General features: G+C 36.0%; 1 long non-coding RNA gene across 1 annotated transcript in view; it reads right to left on the reverse strand.

Annotated features, from left to right (window-relative positions):
* The window catches only part of LOC136834278 (uncharacterized), a 376,662-nt gene that overhangs the window by 280,804 nt on the left and 68,358 nt on the right, over nt 1-27,500 (reverse strand). The window lies entirely within an intron of this gene.

The following is a 27,500-nucleotide window of genomic DNA, read 5'->3' on the forward strand; positions in this document are numbered from 1 at the left end:
CCCTCCAGTCACCGAACATACCAAATTGCAGCCCTCTAGCCTCAGCAGTTTTGATTCTATTCAGGTTAAAGTTAGCCATAATCGTGCTTCTGGCAACGATGTAGGATATGCCACCACAGGGCCGTGGTGGAAGCTTCATGGGCCGCGGCTCGAGACCACCGAAAGATAGATCTATTTTCGGTGGCCTTGATTATACGCTGTAGCGGCCGCACAGGAAAGTGGATTGCGCCGAAGAAACTTCTGCGTATTTTACTTGTTTATGTTGCAACATTCTTGATCAGCATCTTTAGTCTTACTCAGGGTTTTAAATTGGTAATCAAATGTAACTATATAAAAAATACGCTTTTAAGTCTTATATATATATATATATATATATATATATATATATATATATATATATATATATATGTATATACATATATATATATATATAGTATATATATATATATATATATATATATATATATATATATATATATATATATATATATATATATATATATATATGTATATATGTTGTGTGTGTGTGTGGCTACCCACCGAAACCGACTCTGTCCCTGTCCTTAATGGAATTGTTGCTGAAATCTCTGGTATTTACACTGACGCAGCTGATTGGCCCGACATATGACTCGTGATTATTTTTGCTCTCCATGACAAAAGGAAAACGGAGCAAATTAATTGAACTTCGCTTCGGGTTTATTGCTCTCCAGTTCTCGCATTAGTTTCCCCCCTTTTCTCTTTTAAAGTCTCTCTGTGTCCTTTGTCCCAAAACAAAAACGAACGGCAAATAAAAAGAAAAATTTTGTATGATTTTTTATGTTTTTTTTTTAATGTTGTCGAAGCATGCTTAGTAACCCGTCTAGACTTGTTCCATACGCGTCCGCATTGCGAAGTCAGTAGTAACTGAGAAATAACGAATAATTATAAAAAGGAATAAAAACAAAAAGTATTCGAATTGAGTCGATCCTTGAGGTCCGGAATGATTTTGAACGACAATCTTGACGCAATCGGATTCGTTGTCGCCACCGCCATAAATGTTTTATTATTTACAGTCGAGGACGATGTCCATGTCGATTTCCCAGCCGATTATTCGACTGTCACTTGCACTGGGGGGAAAGTGGGCGGGGGGGGGGTTTCAAGTTTAAAAACTAGCTTAAGAAATATCTTATGAGCGTCTGTTTTCCTAAAGCACTGCTAATGCTTTGCCACTGTTCTTTAATTGCAGTGCTTACACTATAGATTTTTAGTGTTCTGTAAAAGAAAATTATTGTGACGGCTCTGTCTGTCCGTCCGCACTTTTTCTGTCCACTTTTTCTGTCCTTTTTCTGTCCGCAACACTTTTTCTGTCCGCACTTTTTCTGTCCGCACTTTTTCTGTCCGCACTTTTTCTGTCCGCCCTCAGATCTTAAAAACTACTGAGGCTAGAGGGCTGCAAACTGGTATGTTGATCATCCACCCTCCAATCATTTAACATGCCAAATTGCAGTTGCCGTCCTCTAGCCTCAGTAGTTTTTATTTTATTCAAGTTTAAGTTAGCCATGATCGTTCGTCTGGCAACGAGTTAGGCCAGGCCACCACCGGGCCGTGGTTAAAGTTTCACGGAACGCGGCTCATACACCATTATACCGAGACCACCGAAAATAGATCTATTTTTCGGTGGCCTTGATTATAAGCTGAACGGGAAACTCGATTGCGCCGAAGAAACTTCGGCGCAATTTTGACTTGTTATCATTATACTTCATTTCTTTTCTCGCCTTATCATTCGTTACATTCTTTAACAAATATCAACTTACAACAAACACTTCCATTTCTCCACCGTCCATGCCAGCATTCATTGATCTGGCTCCATCTCCCTGTCTTCCATTTACCTTCGTAACTTTCCCTCTTGATAACATTTGCTTTCAACTTTCTTTTGAGGTGGAAAAAAAAACCTTCTCTCCGCTATTGCCAATTAACACCGTACCCTCTGTAAACATCAATCACTTCAAATACCCGTTCATCACTCCTTTTCTTACTCCCCTATACTGTCCTTTCTCTGACTTCTCTCTCGCCACTCCATCCATAAAATGGTAAACAGAGATGGGGACATAACCCGTCTTTGTTAGTACACCTAACCAGTCACTCTCCGACTCTGTATCTTCTAACAAGAGCTTGCTTTGTTTTAGTCGGAATCGCATTAACTCCACAAACCTCTTTCCCTTTACTTTTTTATTCTCTCGCATCAGTGTTTCACAGCAAACATTTGTTCTGCACACATCCTTTTCTTGTTTAAACCAACGCTGTTCTTCCCCTGTGGATCAGCGTGCAATCAGTCGTACTTTGGTAATCAAAATGCCTACATACCACTACCAAGAAGACAAATAAATATTAAGTACTATTTTTACAACCACACTCTGCGCTGGCATAAGGAATGGAATGGAATGGAATATAGAGTTTAGGCCAAAGGCCGAGCACTGGGATCTATGAGGTCATTTAGCGTTGGAAAGGAAATTGAGAGTAGGTAGGTTTGACAGGTGTAACAGGAGGAAAACCTCGCAGCTGCACTTTGAAATAATTGTTAGGAGAAGGTGGACAGCAAGATGGAAGAACGATAATATGCAAGGGGGTACAGTAAAAGGAATGAAAGGGGTTGCAACTCGGGGCCGAAGGGACGCTGCAAAGAACCTTTAGTAATGCCTACAGTGCAACCCGCGAGGTGCACTGACGGCACTAACCCCGCCTACGGGGGTGCTGGCATAAGGCCAGCCTAATACACAGGCACACAATCACTTTTGTTACCTGTCCTCTTATACACACGGACAATTCTCCCACCTTTTCTTTCATGTTTAAAGTAGGTTTTCATTTCTCATAAAAGACTGAAATGTATCGCTGAACATCCAGTGTAATTTTTTCAAACTGAACATTCGAGAGGATTTCCAATAAACGGAAAGATTGCACACATTATTAATGATAATAAATAAATAAGCCATTTACTATCTGATCCGTTTAGTGCAGTGGTTCTCAACCTGGGGGGCGTCAACAATTTCCAAGGGGGGGCGCGAGCCCTACGGAAAAATTAAAAGTTCTCTAATTATATTCGTTATTCTCTTAACAAGAGTCGCTAAGAAGTAGCGTCGAGTATCTCACTAAGTCATTCCCAAAAGGTGGCCTTGATTACACGCTGTAGCGTCTGTACAGAAAACTCGATTGCCTCGAAGAAACTTCGGCGCATTTTTTACTCTTTTTTTTTTTTTTTGTCAGGGCAAGGGAATCAAAACTTTGGATCAAAATACTGCTAAAAATATTATCAATTCGAACGAAAAAGATACAAATTACGCAACGCTCCATGAAAGTATTTTATTCCAGGAATTTTTCTTATTGGAGGAACCTCTCCTTCAGGTAGAGGTAATTAAACCCGAACTTCATCAAATGAAAGATTCAGAGAGGAACAGCGCGGCTGGGGGGAGGGGGGCGCCATTTGTTAGGTCACCGGGCCAGGGTTTGGGGCTTCGCTTAATTACCTGTTTTCTCTTTCGTCTGCAACTTGTTGCCGTCACTCGGATCGACTCCGACGGGGCCTGGTCCTCCTCCCGAAGGTATACTTCCGGTCGGAGGTTTCGGCGAAATCGAAATCCTTGCACAGGTAGGATTATTTCTCCGGGTAATGATGTTCGATTCTTAAATGGATGTTTCGTTGGTTGTGATAATTGCTGTTGGATGTTATTGTGATCTCTCTTTAGTTATATATATACACACACACACACACACACACACATATATATATATATATATATATATATATATATATATATACAAAGTAAATAAATCATATTTCCTCAGTGTCACAAAAAACGAAAAGCTGCTAATTAGACTAATTGGAACCTCAAATGTTTTTCCGTCCTAAAGCTCAGAAATCATCGTTTCATTGAAAGTCATTCATTATGCAGTAAATTAGTCTCTCTCTCTCTCTCTCTCTCTCTCTCTCTCTCTCTCAACAACACGACAGCGATGAAATTATGGCCACGACATTCATTTCTCTTTGATTCTCATCACGATTCTCATTCCTTCACAGGATTAACATATTTGATTACTTGATTTTCTCCCCCGAAAATTCGGGCGTTTCTCTCCGTCGTTCCTCGGCTTCTCCGGCTTTCGCTAAAGCCTCGGGTACACTTGCCGTCGTGGAAGTAGGTTGTGGGGTTCTGTTGCTGTGACAGAGTCCATTGGTCCACACCAAGCCTCTTATCCCTTTCAAAATGTTACTATACCTCTGTCTAGCCTTAAGGTCAGGGCCCGTACTGGTATTTTTTGGCAATGTCTGCCGTTGTTTATTTCGAATTAGTTTTACTTAAGGAAAGCCATCACGCTATTGGTACAATGTAGGTTTCAGAGTTTCAGTTCGTTAGTCCGAGTACAGACTTTTTTGTTTACTTCTTTGTCTTACCATTAATTATTAACCACCATTGTACAGGTGTCTGTGCTGGCATAACGGCGATTTACACCGCTCAGACTTAGCAATCCTTACCTAAAGGTCAGCAGACTTGTCCTGTGGTACACCAATAGGATAGCCAAGTCCGCCTGAAGGAGGGAAATGTCCCTGAGAGGTCTCTTCCTCTGCCGTGACCAAGAATGAGTTAGTCAGTCTTTCTTGAAGCTTAATTGGGCGCTTGAAGTTTGAATTGGGCAGTCCTTCTTGTGACCCGAGTTGGACATGGTCAGTCTTTTTTGCAGCTTGCGTAGGGCATAAAAGCATGAGTTGGTCAGTTTTTCTTGAAGCTTGAGTTGGAAAGACTTCTTAAAGCATGAGTTGGCCGGCCTTCCTTGAAGCTTGAGTTGGACAGACTTCTTAAAGCATGAGTTGACCAGTCTCCCTTGAAGATTGAATTGGACAGACTTCTTAAAGCATGAGTTGGTCAGCCTTCCTGGAAGCTTGAATTGGAGAGACTTCTTAAAGCATGAGTTGGTCAGCCTTCCTGGAAGCTTGAGTTGGACAGACTTCTTAAAGTATGAGTTGGTCAGTTCTTCTTGAAGCTTGAGTTAGGCAGACTTCTTAAAGCATGAGTTGGTCAGTTCTTCTTGAAGCTTGAGTTAGGCAGACTTCTTAAAGCATGAGTTGGTCAGTTTTTCTTGAAGCTTGAGTTGGACAGACTTCTTAAAGCATGAGTTGGTCAGCCTTCCTTGAAGCTAGAGTTGGACAGACTTCTTAAGGTATGAGTTGGTCAGCCTTCCTGGACGCTTGAGTTGGACAGACTTCTTAAAGCATGAGTTGGTCAGTTTTTCTTGAAGCTTGAGTTGGACAGACTTCTTAAAGCATGAGTTGGTCAGTTTTTCTTGATGCTTGAGTTGGACAGACTTCTTAAAGCATGAGTTGGCCAGCCTTCCTTGAAGCTTGAGTTGGACAGACTTCTTAAAGCATGAGTTGGCCAGCCTTCCTTGAAGCTTGAGTTGGACAGACTTCTTAAAGCATGAGTTTGGCAGCCTTCCTTGAAGCTTGAGTTGGACACGCTTCTTGAAGCATGACTCGGCCAGTACTCCTTGAAGACTGATCTGGACCGATTTTATTTGAGTTTGATTTAAGCCATCTTTTTGAGGCTTGTGTTGACCAAACTGTCTTAAAACCCGAGTTGGACAGATTTTCTGAAAGGTTAAACCGGTCATTCAATTAAGATAGCTTATTCAACAAAGACTTTTAACCACATAGGAAAAAAAGTTTCATGCGTGCATTCATTCGTATCAGGGCACACAAAGCTTTGTTATTTGCAAATCCAATTTTTTTAATAACCGACTGCAACTGAACGTGAATAGAATATGTTTTCATACTGGAAAAGGTGTACAATCTTTTCTGTGCCTCTGTAAAGCAGAGATATGCAGCTGGTAAATAAACTACACTGATTAAATGTCAGGGCCTTTTGCTTTTGCTTTCTACGTCCATTGTACAATACAAATTAAAAAAAAACTGATTCACATTATAACATCACGTCACGTCAAAGTACGTGAGAATTTCTAACATGTAATCAATTGGGCTTGTTCACACCATCACGTTACGTCACCATCAAGCACACGGCATCCAAAGTCACATCACGACACGTTGTCTTGGAAAGAATATTTTGACGGGACGTGACGGTGCTTATGCGAGTTTCTTAACGCTCAATCTGTGAGTCGCTGAGGTTGGCCACGAACTGGACGGGATCGTGATGGATTGTGTGAATACGAGGAACCGCTGATGGGACGGTGACGTGACGTGACGTGACGTGTCGGTGACGTAATGGTATAATGTGAATTAGTCTTAAAACTCGCTGCTTTACCCCGCCTTCATGGTGTATTCGAAATACGCCGCTGCTTCAATTTCTGATACACAGACTTTTAATCTGATTCGCCTCTAAATGATTCGCGTCATTGCGTCATAACATGTTTACCGAACGTGTTGTTTGTGGAAAGTGTTTACTCCGTTCCGGGAGCAAAAATAAACAGCCTTCCAAGCCCTTGATGGTATGTGAGGTTTTGAAAGCAGTGATTCATTCAGTGCCAATAGGATTCCAAAGGAGGCTAATCATTTGTGTCTCATATTATTCCGCCAAGAGATCATATCTTACATAAATAACAGAATATGACTGATATATGAAATATCCTATCAATAAGTACATTGCCCTTTAGAGTTCTATTAAGAAAAAGTTCCTGCATCGTCTCTGCCGGGCTTAAAATATTGTAATAATTCCTATAAACTGGAAGCGCTGGAATTTCTTATTTATAGACATTCCATGGTAACAGATGACGTTTAGAAAATGGGTCAATGCTAGAAGTTTGGTTCTGCAAACTCCCTTAACATTCCATGTAAGGAGAAGTTGGATGTCATCTTAATATTGTATAAGCTTGAAATAAGCATATGTTAAATAGAGAGAGAGAGAGAGAGAGAGAGAGAGAAACTCAATATATGCAAATGACAGAACCACTTACGCAGAATTCATGATATTCCAAAGAAAACGAAGAAGTGAAAAGGCAGGAGACTTGCAATAGACCACATTTCTCAGAGTGTGATGGATGCGCACATAAGTTAAATTCATTCGACACTCGGCGCAGGATCAGCGTTTCCTATTCTTAACACGAATTTACTTTAGAACCAAGTATGTTTTATACTGGTCCAGCTAAAAGAATCATTTTAGGCCGGTGCATATCTCAAGGTTATTTTGTTGACGAGCAGTTTTCTCTAAAATGTGGTATTTAATTCCTGTGGTCAGCAAGCTCTGAAACGGCGAATTTTCCACAGAATACTCAGTAATGGTGTGGAGGATCGAGAAAGTGATTATGGCGGCTCCCGAGGCCAAGAGAAAGAGAAGGTCTGCTCACTTCCCCCCCAAATCTCCCATGTAGGCGGAGCTTTGTCTACCTCCTTATTGCGTCAGCAGTTGAACTGCCGTAATGAGCAGGTACCTCTAAGATACGTCATCGCCTACGTAGTTACCCCAGGTGGGAGGCGACTCCACCTAATTGGGTAGACGTTGTCTCTCTTGGCCTTGGCAGCTCCTATGAGCAAGAGCCCGTGCTAGCACAAGGTCAGTTTAAAACGTCAGCCGTTTGAAAGTAGAGCAAAATACAAAAGAAAAAGAATTAAACTGAGCCATCGAAAAACGGAAAAAAAGGCCCAGTTAGATTTTTGACTCATAACAGGAATAGATGACATCCAGAGGAAATAAAAATATTCCTAATTTAAATCATTTGAAGGAAAGGGAGAGTGACCGAGTTACCTACCACCCACGACAATTCTCGAGAACTCCAAGGAATTCTCTCGGAATCGACCAAAGTCACTGATGAGATTTAGACCTTATTTGAATGGTGTGTCGGTCCTTCAGATGCAAATCCCTTTCTCTCCTCCTTTAGAAGAGTCCGTGTTTATAGACGCTGGAATAACTCATCTGTTTGAGCAGCTTGGTATAAGATAGCATCGGGATTCACTTTGGCATGATAAACCATTTTACTTAAAAATTCAACATGATTTTTCATTTTCTAATAATAGTTCAGCCATTCCAGTGGTTCGAGGTACAGTTAGGTACTGTATATATGTGTGTATATATAAGTACTCTCTATATATATATGTATATGTATATATACCATATATATATATATATATATATATATATATATATATATATATATATATATATATATATATATATATATATATATATATATATATATATATATATATATATATATATATATACTCTATATAACTATATATACTATATATATATATATATATATATATATATATATATATATATATATATATATATATATATATATATATATATATATATATATATATATATATATATATATATATATATATATATATATATATATATATATATATATATATATATATATATATATATATATATATATATATATCCAATATGTATACATAGTATATATATATATATATATATATATATATATATATATATACATAAATGTATACATATATAGTGTATATATATATACTCTATATATATATATATATATATATATATACATATATATATGCTATATATATATACTATATATATATATATATATATATATATATATATATATATATATATATATATATATATATATATATATATATATATATATATATATATATATATATATATATATATATATATATATATATATATATATATATATATATATATATATATATATATATATATATATATATATATATATAAATATATATATATATATATATATATATATATATATATATATATATATATATATATATATATATATATATATATATATATATATATATATATATATATATATATATATATATATATATATATATATAATTATATATATATATGTATATATATATATATATATATATATATATATATATATATATATATATATATATGTATATATATAATACACACACACATACTATATATATATATATATATATATATATATATATATATATATATATATATATATATATATATATATATATATATATATATATATATATATATATATATATATATATATATATATATATATATATATATATATATATATATATATATATATAAATATATACACATATAATGGTACCTCGTAGTATAGTGGTTAACCAACACCTGCCTCACGGCCCCTCGAATAAAAGACGGCGAAGAATAAGATGGTATCCGTTTTCTCGATACAAATGAACTCCAAGAAACCCCATACAATAACATTCATTTCCCTCTAGACTCTCATTTTTTCCTCCAATCATCACGAACGCGACGAAAACATACACCGACTTCCCCTCGAGAATCGAGATTAGAAATTCATAAGAGCGCCCTTTGCGAGACCCAACCATCTGTCATTACCAGCTGGGGAACAATAGGCATTACCTGTCTCGATCGTCTCCGAAGGACCACCTGTTCCTCGCACAAACACTTCGGCCTGATTTGGTGGCTCCGAAAAGACACTTCGGCGTCGCCGGAACGGCGGGAATAAATCTCGAGATGTTATTACCCGGCGTCGTCAGGGAGAAGTTTATTCCCGGCCGGAATCGTTGGCTTTCCTCGTAAAATCCCGGCGTCTGGACCGATACCCTCCGCCAGAATGGCCGAGCTGGTGTTATGAATGAATTCACGTGCTTAGTATGAATTCACGTAGTTATTATGGATCCAATGAATCCACGTATTTTAAATTCATACTTATGAATTTACGTGCTTAATATAAATTCACGTACTTATTATGAATTCACGTAGTTATTATGGATCAAATGAGTCCACGTAATTATTATAAATTCACGTGCTTATGAATTTATGTGCTTAATATAAATTCACATAGTTATTATAGACCCAATTAATCCACATAATTATTATAAATTCACGCGCTTCTGAATTTACGTGCTTAATATGAATTCACGTAGTTATTATGAATCCAATGAATTCACGTAGTTATTATGAATCCAATGAATCCACGTAAACATTATAATTCACGCATTTATGAATTCAAGTGCTCAATATAAATTCACGTACTTATTATGAATTCACGTAGTTATTATGGATCCAATGAATCAACGTAATTTTTATCAATTCACGTGCTTATAAATTTACGTACTTATTAAGAATTCACGTACTTATTGAGGATCCAATGAATCCACGTAATTATGAATTACGTGCTTAATATAATGCACGTACTTATTATGAATTCACATACTTATAATGAATTCATGTTCATATACGAATACACGTATTTATTACGAGTTCCCACACTTATTATGAACTTACGTATTTATCATGAAAACACGTACTTAATATGAACCCACGTACTTTATTTGAAATCCCGCACTTATTATGAATTCATATATTGAATTTTTAAGTGAAATAATTAATGCCACGTGAAATTGAATACTGTCGCTATCTTGTGAAGCTGTTCAAAAAGATGAGATATTCCAGCGTCTATAAACACGGACTCTTCCAAAGGAGGAGAGAAAGGAATTTGCATCTGAAGGACCGACACACCATTCAAATAAGGTCTAAATCTCATCAGTGACTTTGGTCGATTCCGAGAAGACTTCCTTGGAATTCTCGGGAATTGTCGTGGATGGTAGGTAACTCGGGTCAATCTCCCTTTCCTTCAAATGATTTAAATTAGGAATACTTCTATTTCCTCTAGATTTTATTCCTGTCATGAGTCAAAAATCTAATTAGAGCTTTTCTCGTTTTTATTTTTCGATGACTTTCAATTTAATTCCGTAGCGTTTCGAATGCATTTTGTTCCACTTTCACCTGACCGATATTTTAAACTGGCCTTCTGAAAGCACAGGCTCTTATTCATAAAGGCTACCCATCACTAGTTTATCGATCTTTCAATGCAATACTGAGTAATTTGTGGAAAAGTGTATACTATATAAGCGAACAAATCTGTGTAAATTCGTGGTTTCAAAGCTTACCGCCCAAAGGAATTAACCACCATAATTAAGCGGAATTAACCATCACAATTAAGCAGAATTAACCACCATAATTAAGCGGAATTAACCATCACCATTAAGCAGAATTAACCACCATAATTAAGCGGAATTAACCACCGCAATTAAGCAGAATTAACCACCATAATTAAGCGGAATTAACCACCACAATTAAGCAAAAACCGGCCGCTGACAAGGTATAACCTCCTTGAAATATGCACCGACCTAAAATGTCCCCTTCGGCTCGACTAATAAAACATACTTGAATTACAAGTGGTTCTATTCGCTTTGGATGGATTCTAATGTAAATTCAGGTTAAGAATAGGAAACGCTGATCCTGCGCCAAGCGCCGAATGATTTTAACTTATGTGCGCATCCATCACACTCTGAGAAATGTGGTCTATTGCAAGCTTCCAGCCTTTTTGGTTCTTCGCCTTCTTTGGAATATCATGAATTCTGCGTAAGTGGTTCTTCATTTGCATATATTGAGCTTCTCTCTCTCTCTTTCTCTCTCTCTCTCTCTCTCTCTCTACATATGCTGACTTTCTTATGCAATATTAAGATGACATTCAAGTTCTCTTTGCATGGAATGTTAAGGGAGTTTGCTGCACCAAATTTCTATCAATTGCGCATTTTTCAAACGTCAGCTGTTACCATGGAGCGTCTATAAATAAGAAATTCCATCTTTCCCCGGTTACAGGAATTATTCCGATATTTTAAACTAGGCATTGGCGATGCCAGGGACTTTTTCTTAATAAAACTATAATCTGTGTCTAATATTAACCCAAACAAGGATCTTTCTTTTACAGATCGCCCTCTATTACCTTATAATTATCCTTTGTCGAAGGTCATGGAAAATATTCTGGCTACAAAATCGTAACGAATCATTTCAGGGAAAAAAAATCTGAAGTTATTTCGTTGGAATTTCTCAGCAGAAAAATTATTAAATTAAAACGTTATTACAGTTAATTTCTCAATGCCATTTTATGCATTTTGCTTCATATTGTCGAGAAGAAGACTACAGTAATATTGTTGGACTGACATGACGTCATGTTCGGTCACTTCAAGGAGACCGTATTGATGGATTTCCCTTTCCAAGTGGAGGTATGCGACACATATATTATTATTATTATTATTTCGGTAGATGAAACCTATTCACATGGAACAAGGACACTGACTTGGAATTCAAGCTTCCAAAGAATGTTGGTTTCAATCCCCCACCGCAACAGTAACTGGTCATGATACAGAACCGGTGTTTTTTTCATCGCCTTGTGGGAGGCGCGAACTCGCGACGTCTGAGCGGCATGGCATGACACTAACGACCAAACCAGCGGACCAGCTAAGTAATTTAAAGGACTAAGAAACACTGAGAGTGACAATTGAAAGAAAACAGGGAAAGCAACTAGGATCTATAAAACTGTTAAGCCTGACTTTTAGTCAAAGAGGTTTTAAGCAGCGTCTCAAGATATTATTTGTGAAGAACAAGCAGTGAAAAAAATTTGATTTTTACATAAATCAACATAAAATCTAACAGAGACCACAAGCCGCCCTTTCACTGTGCCGCCAATAATTAGCCTCCTTCGGAATCCGCTTGGCACTGAATGAATCACTGCTTTCAAAACTTCACGCACCATTAAGGGCTTTGGAAGGCTGTTTATTTTTGCTCCCGGAACGGAGTAAACACTTTCCATAAACAACACGCTCGGTAAACATGTTATGACGCAATGACGAGAATCATTCAGAAGCGAATCAGATTAAAAGTCTGTTCATCAGAAACTGAAGCAGCAGAGGCGTATTTCGAATACACCATGAAGGCGGGGTAAAACAGGGAGCTGAACTTTTGCAACGCACGTAGAAAGCAAAAATGCAAAAGGCCCTGACATTTAATCAGTGTAGTTTATTTGCCGGCAGAATATCTCTGCTTTATTATTCGCGTCACAGGCACAGAAAAGGTTCTGAACCTTTGCCAGCATGAAAACATATCCTATTCGCGTTCAGCTGCAGTCTGTTGCAAAATATTACAAAAGTGGATTTGCAAAACGACAAAGGTTTGTGTCCTCCGATGCAAATGAATGCACGCGAACTAGTTACGTCTTTTCATCTTTTAATAGCAAGTGATAGAAAGGACTTCCTTGGATAGGCCACCTTAAAAGAATAATGACCAACTTCACCTTTAAGGAAGTCTGTCCAACTTAAGCTTCAGGGAAGACTTACCAACTCATGGTTTGAGGAACTCTGACTCGAGCTTTTGGAAAGTCTGTCCAACTGAAGCCATTAGAAAGTCTGTCAAACTCAAGTTTTTTTTAGAAAATCTGTCCAACTGAAGCTTTTAGAAAGTCTGCCCAAATGAAGCTTTTAGAAAGTCTGTCCAAATGAAGCTTTTAGAAAGTCTGTCCAAATGAAGCTTTTAGAAAGTCTGTCCAACTGAAGCTTTTTAGAAAGTCGGTCCAACTTAAGCTTCAAGAAACTTACCAACTCATGGTTTAAGAAACTCTAAATCAAGCTTTTAGAAAGTCTGTCAAACTGAAACTTTTAGAGAGTCTGTCCAACTGAAGCTTTTTAAAAAGTCTGTCTAACTTAAGCTTCAAGAAAGACTTACCAACTCATGCTTTAAGAAACTCTGACTCAAGCTTTTAGAAAGTCTGTCCAACTGAAGCCATTAGAAAGTCTGTCCAACTGAAGATTTTAGAAAGTCTGTCTAACTTAAGCTTCACGAAAGACTTACCAACTCATGCTTTAAGAAACTCTGACTAAAGCTTTTAGAAAGTATGTCCAACTGAAGCCATTAGAAAGTCTGTCCAAACTGAAACTTTTTAGAAAGTCTGTCCAACTGCAGGTTTTTAGAAAGTCCGTCCAACTGAAACTTTTTAGAAAGTTTGTCCAACTGGAGCTTTTTAGAAAGTCTGTCCAACTGAAGCTTTTTAGAAAGTCTATCCAACTGAAGCTTTTAATACCAGAACAGCCACTCGCCTTAAAAGGCGCTAACATTTTAAAAGAGATAAGAGGTTTGTCGTAGATCTCTGGACTCGAACCGACCAAATCAGACCTAACCTACTTCATGCCACCACAGATCAGTGGTTCTTGACCTTTTCCAGCGCCCGTACCCTTGATATCTCAGAAAATTTTCTCGTAACCCCATCCAATATAAATACAACAGAAGCATATGAAGAAGATTTGTGTTACAAACCTTGCAGGCTATCATGTCTCGTACCCCCAGGTTTAAGGCTTCGTATCCCTTGGGGGCACAGGTACCCCAGGTTAAGAACCACTGCCACAGATGTTAAATGTACCCGAGGCTTTAGCGAAAGCCGGAGACGCCGAGGAACGACGGAGAGAAACGCCCGAATTTTCGGGGAAGAAAATCAAGTAATCAAATATGTTAATCCTGTGAAGGAATGAGAATCGTGATGAGAATCAAAGAGAAATGAATGTCATTGGCCATAATTTCATCGCTGTCGTGTTGTTGAGTTTAATTTACTGCATAATGAATGACTTTCAATGGAACGATGATTTCTGAGCGTTAGGACGGAAAAACATTTGAGGTTCCAATTAGTCTAATTAGCAGCTTTTCGGTTTTGGTGACACTGGAGGACAAATGAATTTATATATACATACATATATATAATATAAATGGATATATATATATATATGTGTGTATGTATATATACAGTATATATATATATATATATATATATATATATATATATATATATATATATATATATATATATATATATATATATATATATATATATATATAACTAAAGACACAGTAGTATCCAGCAGGAATTATCACAACCAACGAAACATCCGTTCAAGTAGAACAGCATTACCGGAGAAATAATCCTACCTACACAACGACTTCGAATTTCGCCGAAACCTCCGACCGGTACGAGTATACCTTCGGGAGGAGGACCAGGGCCGTCGGAGTCGGTCAGTGACGGCAACAAGTTGCAGACGAAAGAAAACAGGTAATTAAGCGAAGCCCCAAACCCTGGCCCGGGGACCTAACAAATGGCTCTCCCCCCCCCCGTGTTCCTCTCCGAATCTTTCATTTGATGAAGTTTGGGTTTAATTACCTCCACCTGAAGGAGGGGTTCCTCCAATAAAGTACTGTTAAAATCTTTATTTTCTTGTATATCTCCTCATTTAGTTCCCTGAATGAATAATATTTAGTTCCCTGAATAAATAATATTTTGTATAAATGTTATATTTCTTATAAATATTACATTTGGTTCCCTGAATGGATAATATTTTGTATAAATAATACATTAGGGTTCCTGAATGAATAATGTTTTGTATAAATATTACAGTTACTTCCCTGATTGAATAATATTTTGTATGAATATTACATTGAGTTCCCTGAATAAATATTACATTTAGTTCCCTGAATGGATAATATTTTGTATAAACATCACAGTTAGTTCCCTTGTTGAATAATATTTTGTATGAATATCACATTTAGTTCCCAGAATGAATAATGTTTTGTATGAATATGACATTTAGTTCCCTGAATGAATGATGTTTTGTATAAATATTACACTTAGTCACCTGAATATTTTGCATAAATATTACATTTAGTTCCCAGAATGAATAATATTTTGTATAACTATTACATTGAGTTCACTGAATAAATAATATTTATACGTGTAGAGTATTATTAGTGTTCTTGGCAAAATATTCAAGTTTAGTTCGACACATAATGCAAGGACAAATGAAGATATAGTAGTACAAGTTTGAAAAAGAAGAGGGTGTGGAATCGATTTAGACTTTGCGACTTGAATGAAACCAGAGTCTGCGTATTTTTGCCCGTCTATAAACAGGGAAAGCGTCTTATGGAAGTACTTTAGCATACATACCGTACATGAACATATATGTGAAAGTGTTTTGTTTAAATATATACATTTAATATATATGAATAATATTATTATATATACATTTATAAATTTATATACATACATATAGTTATATAGAATGGATAATGTTTTATTATAAAATATACATTATATATATCCTATATATAACATATATATATATATATATATATTATATATATATATATATATATATATATATATATATATATATATATGGTGTATAGTATCATTATAACATACATACATACATACATACATACATATATATATATATATATATATATATATATATATATACAACATACAAGAGAGAGAGAGAGAGAGAGAGGCGTGTGTGTGTGTGAAGGGATCTGTTGCTACTCCCCAAAACTTTCTTTGTTTCTATCCTCCATCAAACTACAGTAGAAACTGAACTCGGTGATGTTTACATTGCCCCAGCTGATTGGTCCAACAAATAATCGCTATTTATTTTTCGTCCCTTTAACAATGAGAAAGCGCAAGACAATTAATTGATGCTCGCGTTGCTTTTATTGCTTATTATCTTATTCGCTTTGGTGTTTCATATTCTCTTCAGTCCCTCGAGTCATTTTGTTAGACAAAAGACAAACGAAAAATAAAAGCCAGATGTATCTGCTCCCGAAGTCTGGTTGGCAAACCTTTAGAGATTGTCCGTATGTGTCCATGTTACGAGGAAACATACAAAATATAAAAAAAATAAAGTAAACATAAAATCACCAGTTTCGAAAAGTGGATTACAAGAAATGGAAAACATAAATAGGTACATGAATAAAATTACCAGTTTCGAAAAGAGGATTTCAAAAAATGGAAAAAATAGTTACATGAATAAAATTACCAGTTTCGAAGAGAGGATTTAAAAAAATGGAAAAAATGAATAGGTACATGAATAAAATTACCATTTTCGAAGAGAGGATTTTAAAAAATGGAAAAAAATGAATAGGTACATGAATAAAATTACCAGTTTCCAAGAGAGGATTTCAAAAAAATGTAATAAAATATTGTTACATTTCGAAAAGAGGATTAAAAAAATAAATAAAAAGATGAAAAATCACCAGTATCGAAATATATATAAAAATAGAATAAAATAAATAAAGTTCTGAAAAGTGGATTACAAAAAAATATATAAAAAGACAACTAAATAAATGAAACCAATTTCGAAAAGTGGATCACAAAAAATATTTAATTATTTAAATAAATGAATAAAATCACCCGTCTCGAAAAAGACTTAAAATAAAAAAAAAAGTATATTAATAAAAATCCTTGGTTTCGAAGGAGGATATAATAGGAAACAAAAAAAAGGAGCAAAAAGAAAATTTACAAAAATGAGCAAATAAATAAAATCACAAGTTTCGAAAAGGGGTTTAAAAAATAAAAAAAAAAAATAAAAAAATAAAAATAAAAATAAATCAATATAAAAGTAAATCAATAAAATTACCATTTTCTAAAAGGTGATTGTAAGAAATAAAAAATAAATAAATGAAAAAAAAATAAAAAAATAAATGAAAAAAATAAAAAAATAAAAAAATAAATGAAAAAATAAAATTAAAAATAAATAAATGAAAAAATAAAATTAAAAATAAATAATCGAAAAAATAAAAAATAAAAAATCAATCAATATACAAGTAAATTAATAAAATCACCAGTTTCGGAAAGAAGATTGCTACCAACGTCATCTCGGCACCGTGAGATCGTGTATGACAGTTATAAAGGAAATTCCGAAAACAGTTTATCTTCGACGCGAAATGAATTTGATGGACGCTTTCGGACTCACTTCCGCCGACACGATAAATGCTTTATAAAAAAAAAAAAAAAAAAAACCCGAAGTCTGACTGTCGATATATCTAACTGTCGGGCTGTCAAAAGCATCAAGTGGCTGGGTGTGTTGCTGAAAGGAGTCTTTTTCAGCGGTTTAATTTCTCAATTTCTTATTTGCGAGATTTGAAATGTACTTTTCGTGTCTTTAACTGGACTGCCTGGCAATATGTCATTAACAGAATATCATTAACCGAAATTAAAACGTTTTACGTATCTGAGATTTTGAATCTTGTCTTTTCCTTATTCTGAACAAATCTGTAGACGATTATTTTAATATTAAAGATTAACTGCTAAAAAGAACACTGTATAACCATTACACAGAAAACGTTGATATCTGCTGCTGAAAGACAAAATTGCACAGAAATACATCTGAAACATAAGCGAGCAGTATTGAACGATCAAAGAAAACGGGTTTCTCGATATTATAGCAAACTATTATAAAGCGTTCTCTCTACCCTTCTATGAGACGGCAGTAGATTTAGAACCGTCCCCTTACGAAAATCGGCTGGGAGTCTTTGGATGATTTACGCTCGTAAAACGTTGGGTGAATTATTCAGCTCGGCCTAATTTATTAAAAATTTCTGTGATTGTGACGAAGGCGTCTCACTAAGCACTTTGAGGTTACTGTTTCCCTCGGGTGTTTAGTACTATAGAGTTTGGCTTTAGGGAGCTTATAGGCGTCTGCACAGAAGTAAATCTAGCCCAGGCTATGAATAGCCAAGCGATTTAGCGATTTTAACAACTTCAGTGAACTATCGTCCTGCAGTACATGGGCCGTTTGCAGTCTACAGTGCTTTGACAAAGTGAGATATACTTGCAGCTTCCTAAGGATCGGGCACCCATTTTGTTACTTTCCCCAGAGGGCTATTTAATCTGTATAAAAATAAAGCAAGCTGCTAGAGAGCTTGGAGCACTAAGCAATTTGCTCGCACACCATGACTAGCAATGCTCTGTGGATCCATTTATGCATTCACTAACAATACATTACAAATCCCAGCTCCTACTGTCATCCTGCAGTCAATGAATAGATGAATGGAAGACAGTATTTTCTTAAATTCTATGATTTATCTATGAAACTTTCACAAGGAGTGATAATCAGAGGTTCGATTCCCATCTGACCAATAACGATATTCAACTTGTCAAGTAAATAGGCCTCCATTGCCTCACAGGATGGAATGGAAGGGAATATAGAATTTAGGCCAAAGCACTGGGACCTATGAGGTCATTCAGCGCTGAAAGGGAAATTGACAGCAAAAGGTTTGAAAGGTGCAACAGGAGGAAAACCTCGCAGTTGCATTATGAAACAAGTGTTTGGAGAGGGTGGAAAGCAAGAGGGAAGAGAGAATATGAATGGTGGTACAGTAAAAGGAACGAAAGGGGTTGCAGCTAGGGACCGAAGGGACGCTGCGAAGAACCTTAAGTAATGCCTACAGTGCACCGTGTGAGGCACGCTGATGGCGCCACCCCACTACGGGGCCATTGCCTTATATTTCAATGAAGAATTTTCCAAGAGAGAAACTCTGACTTCCCTTCTCGTCAGAATCCAGTCTTTGTTTCTTTAACACTTCGTCATCTTTATGCCGAGACTGAACCTAATTTTGTTCCAGCTTATTAAGAAAAAAATATATATATATCAAAACGTAATTGGCCGCCATTACTCTGCATATACTTTGAATTCGCCGCCACCGCAAAGCATCGAAAAAAAAAATCCAATAGAGAAATATATCAGAGGCTCTTTTTATAGCCTACTTTATTGCCACTAATTTTCTTTTTACGATGATAGCCCGGCAGTTGCTCCAGATTGGCAAATAAATCTCCAAAACAATTGAGTTTTTTTTTTTTACAACATTGCGTTACAACAAGTTGTTGTTATTTTCGTTGTTGTTTTTTGCTTTCATTCACGAAAAGATCACGCATCGATTAGACGCTTATAGAACAAAATCGGGTGTTTTTAATCATGCGTAATTCATGACTCACGACGTCGACGTTTATGACGTATGTTTATCTCCGGGGCTGAGTGACGCGTCGCGCCGAAATGACGCGAAATTTTTTTTTGCTTGGAAATAATATCCTTGAGGAAATTAATATCGCCGGGTATTAATCGCCGCCGTCGGTTGACGGATATTGGCGTGATTTAACGATGCTTGAATGAGCGCATCAAAACCCGAACGTAATTTTCTTTTCGAGCGCGCATGCGCATACTCGCTACGGTTATGTCAGGAATTAGTAAGCGCCGTCAGTTCAATTATATCTGCGTGGCTAAATTAAGCTTAAATGGGTATAGATTAAATGAATACAGAATTAAGGCCAGAGACCAAGCACTGCGACCAATGAGGTCATTCAGCGCTGAAACGGAAATTGACAGAAAATTTAAAAGGTGTAACAGTAGGAAAACCTCCTTATTGCATTATGAATCGAGTGTTAGGAGACGGAGGAAAGTAAGATGGAAGAAAGAATACGAAAGGAGGTACAGTAAAAGAACGAAGCTATGGGCCAATGCCTAAAGTAATGCCCAGTGGCCGCACGGGGTGCACTGACGGTACTAACCCCCTACGGGGTTAAATGGGTATATAAGAATATGAAAATGATTTTGTTAAGCACCTACTTGACAGCACTCACTAGAACCTACGAACTACTGATAATTATTCATCACATATTTTTTTGCTTACATTAGGCATTCTCACTTTTATCCTTTAGCCTCACAGCGATTACATAAATATAGACATTGAAAGCTCACCAGAAGCACGTCAATCCCCTTTACGTACAGAGCACCATTCAACTATCGTGGATACATTCCCTGATGCCAACTTACGTGTTTGGGAATGCCTTCATCATAAAATAAAATTATCACTAATCTATTATACTTATGCCAAATAAGTCAATAACGCGATATCAATAAATCTAAAGCGGTGTAAATATTCTGTTACCAGATAAATATTTAGCCGGATTTCATGATTATCAGTATGCAGATATTCTTTTGCTAGATGTATTTATGAATGTTTTCGTGAATACTCTCATTTAGTCGAAAAATATATTAAAGTTACAGAATATATTGAAGCCAAATAAGTAACTAATGCGATATCAACCATTATTCTTTTGCTGGATGTATTTATCAATGTTTTCATGATTATTCTCATTAAGCTAATAAATATATCCTAGTTACAGAATTTATCGCTGAATAATCCAAAAGGAATCTCAAATATAAAAAGGTATTTTAGTTGGGTCAAATGTTGAATAGCAATAAAGAAAATTTACCCCATAAGAATGATTTACAAACTAATGAGTAATATACTTGCATTTATTTAATTAAAAAAAAAAAAAAATAGCCACTACTCAGATAATTGGGACTATCAAATCGTCCAGTCGGCTGAATAAATGTTTTGATATCAACAGGCCTTATATAGTTCATAAGCCGTGGTGATATCTGGGTCCATTGCATTTACACTGTAACATTTCTAAAATTATTATGTTGAATATCTTTTATCATTTATGGCGTGCGCACTTTCTTATAATTATTTTGAGTTTGTAACTTTTCTCGAAATATAACCGCAGGTATTATTATTCATGATGTTTATATTTTCCTTCGAGAAAAAAAAAAGCAAAATGGCCACTGTTTTGTTCCAGAAACCTCGACGGAACAAAAAAAAAAAGTGTTAGCAAAATAGATGAAAACATCAGCTAAGCATATGCATATATATATATATATATATATATATATATATATATATATATATATATATATATGTATATATATATATATATATATATATATATATATATATATATATATATATATATATATATATATATATAATATATATATATATATTTATATTATATATATAATATTATATATATATGATATCAGTATACATACATACACACACATATATATAAAATATATATAATACATATATATAAATGTATACATACATACACACATATAATATATTATAATGAATATAAATGCACAATATATTCTGTGAATCTATGCGCTCGTAATCATTAAGCAATCATTTGACAAAGCTTCGTTAAAAAAAAAAAAAATAGGAAATTAATAACGACAAATCTCCGGCCTTCAATCCCACTATCGCGTTTGCCACTTAGTGACAAACTAACAATAAACAGCATTCGGCATTAAGTGCCTCTACTCCTCAAGCGTTGCATAATTAACAATTGTAATCGCCGTAATTATCACCACTGTAATTAAGTATTTATGAGCTTAGACACGCGATGGCATTCAGTATTAAAAGCCTCGGCGATTCAATCGGATCATAATTATCATAATTATTACTGACACGATTATCACCTGCAACGTGACTGGGACTTTTCAGGTGTTTGGGTATGCTGGCTAATTAGTATTCAATTACAGAATTCTTTTTGCCTCGACGAACTCTACAAAATAATCTTGAATTTGTTTCACTGAGATACACAGATGATTGTAATTAGGCGTGCAGCTCTTTCCTATGCATATATATATATATATATATATATATGCATATATATATATATATATATATATATATATATATATATATATATATATATATATATATATATATATATATATATATATGCACATATATATATATATATATATATATATATATATATATATATAAATATAAATATATATATATATTATATATATATATATATATATATATATATATATATATATATATATATATATATATATATATATATGTGTATATGTGTGTGTATATGTGTGTGTTTGTGTGTGTGTGTGTGTGTGTGTGTGTGTGTGTGTGTGTGCGTGAATGAAGGTGCAAGATGAGACGGTTTCTCTGTTTACACTGCGCGATATGAATAACTACGAAAATCGAGTTGACAGGAAGCCTCTAGAGAAATTTGATGATACCACTGCTGAGAGAGAGAGAGAGAGAGAGAGAGAGAGAGAGAGAGAGAGAGAGAGAGAGAGAGAGAGAGAGATTAACTTCTATTTTTTTCTAATACTATTACGGTCTTAGGCAACTCATATTTTGTGTTATCTCCCTATCATTTTCACCACGATGAGAGAGAGAGAGAGAGAGAGAGAGAGAGAGAGAGAGAGAGAGAGAGAGAGAGATTAAAGCACTGCCGATTTATTCATTATAAATGAGGTGCAGATTAACTTTATAATGGATACCACCCACCATACAAAATAACTGGACCCGAACACTGAAAATAAATTAACCGATGCAATGGATAGCAATAAAAAAAACTGCTATATACAATAAAATTTATATGTAAAAATGGCGTTTTATAAGAAAAAGTTTTTATTTTAATCGTCATTAGTATTCTTAGTTTTGCTAGACAAGAGTCGCATTTCCAGACTAGAACAAGGCCCACAAGATAAAGTTGGAGAAGTTAAACAGCTAAGACTGAGAACACCAGAAATGAATGGACGAAATAATAGAATTAACGTGATTGGCAGACCGCATGCTATAGGCCTAACAGTTTTTTTCTTTTTAATCTACGTATCTGATCCTTCATCCCCAATTGTGCACTGTCATCATTATTGCTACTAGTACTATTAGTAGTAGTAGTGGTAAGGGTAAGGACTTTCCTAGCCTACGTAACGGCTCCCCCTGGCAAACGAGCTCTGGTTTGCGAGTGTTCCCCTTTAAGGTTCGAAGAAGAAAAAAAAGCAGAAGAAGAAGAGGAAAAAGACGCAGACCTAGGCCTATCTGGGCTTTGCTGCAGCATCAATGGTGGGTCGATAACCACTGATTTTTTTTATTTTTTGTTGAAAGATTCTTCTTCTTCATTTTCTTCTTCTTCTGAAGCGTGGGCGTCTGAGTCAATGAAGAGAAGATTAAAAGTATTGGACTTGGCCAAAACGCAGAGGTTTTTAATGGGGAAAAATGTCCTGCTTAATTAATATACCCAAATAAGTGTTTCTTATTCTGATTAAAATCTCTGCGAGAGAGAAAAAACGGCTGAATCGTTGACAATTATCATTATCACTATTCCGGGATTAATTACCTGCGGGAACAGGAAAAATAAAATAAAAGATTTCTGTGTGCGTTCGTATGTATGCCTCCCATTCCCAACTAAAGAAAGGATCCTTATCTCCCCAAAACTTCCGAGAGAGAGAGAGAGAGAGAGAGAGAGAGAGAGAGAGAGAGAGAGAGAGAGAGAGAGAGAGAGTTTGTTTTGTTTTTCGTTATCCAGATGATCTGTAGGTAAGATAAGGTTCCTTCAATTAATGTAGTTTATTGTACAGCTCGCTGTTCGGAGCTAAAACACAAATGAACTCACATAAGCGGCTTCTAGTTTTTTTCTTATTTTTTAGAGGTTCCCGTAGATAATCTCTCAGGAAGAGTAGTAATGGTAGTTATTAAGGATTTATCTTCCTCCCTCTCTGGTTATCTGTTAACATAAATTAATACACACTTAAACAGGTACACATGCAAACAAACAAATGCACCCAAGCGGAAGACTGTAAAGTGTATTTAATGACACACGCTGGTCATTACTTTCGCAAAGTATAGATGGCGCTAGTTTCGCCTGAAGTGAGAGTGCTGACTGACTACTGAAATTAGCCGTATATCCATTCAAATAAACTCAAACATCTAGAGTTTCCAAGGCCTGTTATCGAGGCAACGCTACTGACTGGGAGGTTGGAACATTGGTTATACAGTACGAACACACCAGCAGTTAGGCAACTCAATGTGATTATTCCCTGGAGTTGGGCAACTCATGGTGATCACCTCCAGAAGTTAAGTAATTCAATGTTTTATCACCACCCAGATTTAGGCAGCTCAATGTGATCACATCCGGATTTAGGCAACTCAGTGTGATCACTGCCAGGAGTTAGGCAACTCAGTTTTATCACCACCCGGATTTTGGAAACTCAATGCGATCACATCCGGATTTAGGCAACTCAATGTTAGTGGCCAGGAGTTAGGCAACTCAATGTTATCGCTGCCAGGATTTTGGAAACTCAACGTGATCACATCCGGATTTAGGCAACTCAATGTGATCACTGCCAGGAGTTAGGCAACTCAATGTGATCACTGCCATATTAGGCAACTCAGTTTTATCACCACCCAGATTTTGGAAACTCAACGTGATCACATCCGGATTTAGGCAACTCAATGTGATCACTGCCAAATTAGGCATCGCAGTTTTATCACCACCCAGATTTTGGAAACTCAACGTGGTCACATTCGGATTTAGGCAACTCAATGTGATCACTGCCAGGAGTTAGGCAACTCAGTTTTATCACCACCCAGATTTAGGCAGCTCAATGTGATCACATCCGGATTTAGGCAACTCAATGAAATCAATGCCAGGAGTTAGGAAAATCAGTTTTTTCACCACACGGAGTTAGGCAACTCGCTGTGATCTCCGCCAGGAGTTAGGCAACTCTATGGAATCTCTTTCATTAGGCAACTAAATGTGATAACAGTCAAGAATTAAGTAACTCAACTGATCACCACCAGGAGCTAGGAAGCTGGACAGCTGAATGTGCCACTAATGGTGTGGCATCTGTTACCAATAGCGGTCCTGATAGTCGTGTCATTATGCAAATCATATGACATAGTTCACTGGAAGAGACATCGAGTACCCCTAATTATGAAAGTAACTAACACACAAATGTTAACTATATCTATAACTGCAAAACTTATTCTCTAAGCGTACACGCTTGGTAAGATATTTTATACGATATTTACCGTGTCATAACCTTGAGTTATTGCCTTTACGAGGGTACAAAACTCTAGTTCATGTAATTTCCGGCTTGAATCAAACAAAAGCGAAGAGGATTAATGTTAAACTTGATTATAATGTAGCTTGAAAACACTCAACTGACTTTCCTATGTTTTAAGGGCATTACTTCCTTCAGTATTATTAATATATAACATTCATTCCTTCAAGAGCAAGACAAAACCGAAAAGGATTACTATTAAACGTGATTCCAACGTAACCTGAAAACATTAAACTGACTTTCCCAAGTTGAAGCGCATTACTTCTTCCAGCAATTAATGTTTAGCATTCTTTCCCACAAGAGTAAACATCAAAAAGAAACTTACCCACCACGTCTGGAGTAAAAATAACAGTAACCCTCAAGGGAGACTTACCAATTTCGCAAAGCTATCTTTAAAATCGGCGCAAGGGTTTGCTGTCAAATATTTTAGCGAAAGTGCTTTCCTGGGTTACTTTCCCGAGCGTGAGGAAAATTGAATCGGCGCGAGAAGACAAATAATCAGAAGTTCCTGTCTTCCTTGACTGTATTTTTTGAAGACTGAGTTTAGCAATCTCTTTTAAATGCTAGGAAATGACAGCGAATTTAATTGAATGTTATTGATAACATCATAACTATATAAAATAAGAGTGTGAACTATTGATTCACTACAGTCAAAACGAGTACCAGTTTTCTGACAGTCTTCTTTCGAAATTTGATTAACGCTGAATGGAAATGAAAAGGAAATGGATTTTACAGAAACCGACTTTTAACCTGACACACATGCATGGAAATACACGAGGGATGTAGATTGAATTTAAGTATTAATATCGTGATATGATTCCTTTTCAGAAATTCTGATGTTGGGGAACCGCTGCAAATGTAGAACACATGTTTTAAGCATGTGGAGGCTATCAAAAATATAAATGACTTTGTACATAACATAAGAGATTTCAGCAGTCGATCAGCTGTTTCAGTAAGATTGGAAGGCCTTGGCGTATAATAAGTAATTATAGCGCCTATAACAACAGATGTATCAGATATCTGCAAAACGGAAACACACTTTCAACTAATTAACTCCACATCCGGGCACAACAACAAACAAGTACAAAATGCGCCGAAGTTTCTTCAGCACAGTTGAGTTTTCTGTGCAGCGCATAATCAAGGCCACCGAAAATAGATCTATCTTGCGGTGGTCTCGGTATACTCCTGTATGAGCCGCGGCCCATGAAACTCTCAGCCGGCCGTGGTGGCCTGTGTTGTTGCGGTGCCATAGGTACGATTATGGCTAACTTTAACTTTAAATAAAAAAAAACTACTGAGGCTAGAAGGCTGCAATTTGGTATGTTTGATGATTGGAGGGTGGATGATCAACGCACCAATTTGCAGCCCTCTGGTCTCAGTAGTTTTTAAGATCTGAGGGTGGACAGAGCAAGTCCGGACGGACAGGAAAAGCTGAGACAATAGTTTTCTTTTACAGAAAACTAAAAGAACTTGGGGAGATATGTCAATGGAAACATGTTTGGCACATGTTTGGTGCATGAAGGAGTTGCTGAGCCAACTCTCTCTTATGAGAGTGAAGTGTGGTTGTTATATTCGAAGAAAAAGGCGCTAAGTTGTTGACGCTGGCATGACCTGTTTATATATGGATAAGTAGGCTAAAATTTCGCGAAACTGTAGATGAAAAAACGACATAATGTAGTGGTCTGAAAAGGTCTTGCGTTTTGGTCACGTGACCAAAACGCACTTGAAGTACGGGGGTCTATAAGATTAATTAATTGTGGGTTATCTGGCGTCATAACTACCAGGGTCACCGACGCCGTGGGTCTATAAGAAATGTGGCCAATTTGAAAGGGAGGAAGGGGGAGGAGAAGACATAGGCGTGAGAAGAAAATAAGTTATCTAAATGGAGTGGAAGAAGTTTTGAAGAGAATATAAATATCTTGAATGAGTGCAGGGTAGAGTTGATGACCTTCTAGTCTGGGCACATGAAGAAACCGATGCTGCGGAAGTTTTATACACGAAAGGCTCATTCCTAATTACGGATAAAGAGTGAGTAAAGCATAGATTTGTTTTTCCTCTAGAGACACATTCTTTTATTAAGAGAAAGAACTTACTAGTGAATAAGTCATGTAAGTAGTAT

Source organism: Macrobrachium rosenbergii, chromosome 53, assembly GCF_040412425.1.
Source record: "Macrobrachium rosenbergii isolate ZJJX-2024 chromosome 53, ASM4041242v1, whole genome shotgun sequence".
Taxonomy (NCBI): Eukaryota; Metazoa; Arthropoda; class Malacostraca; order Decapoda; family Palaemonidae; genus Macrobrachium; species Macrobrachium rosenbergii.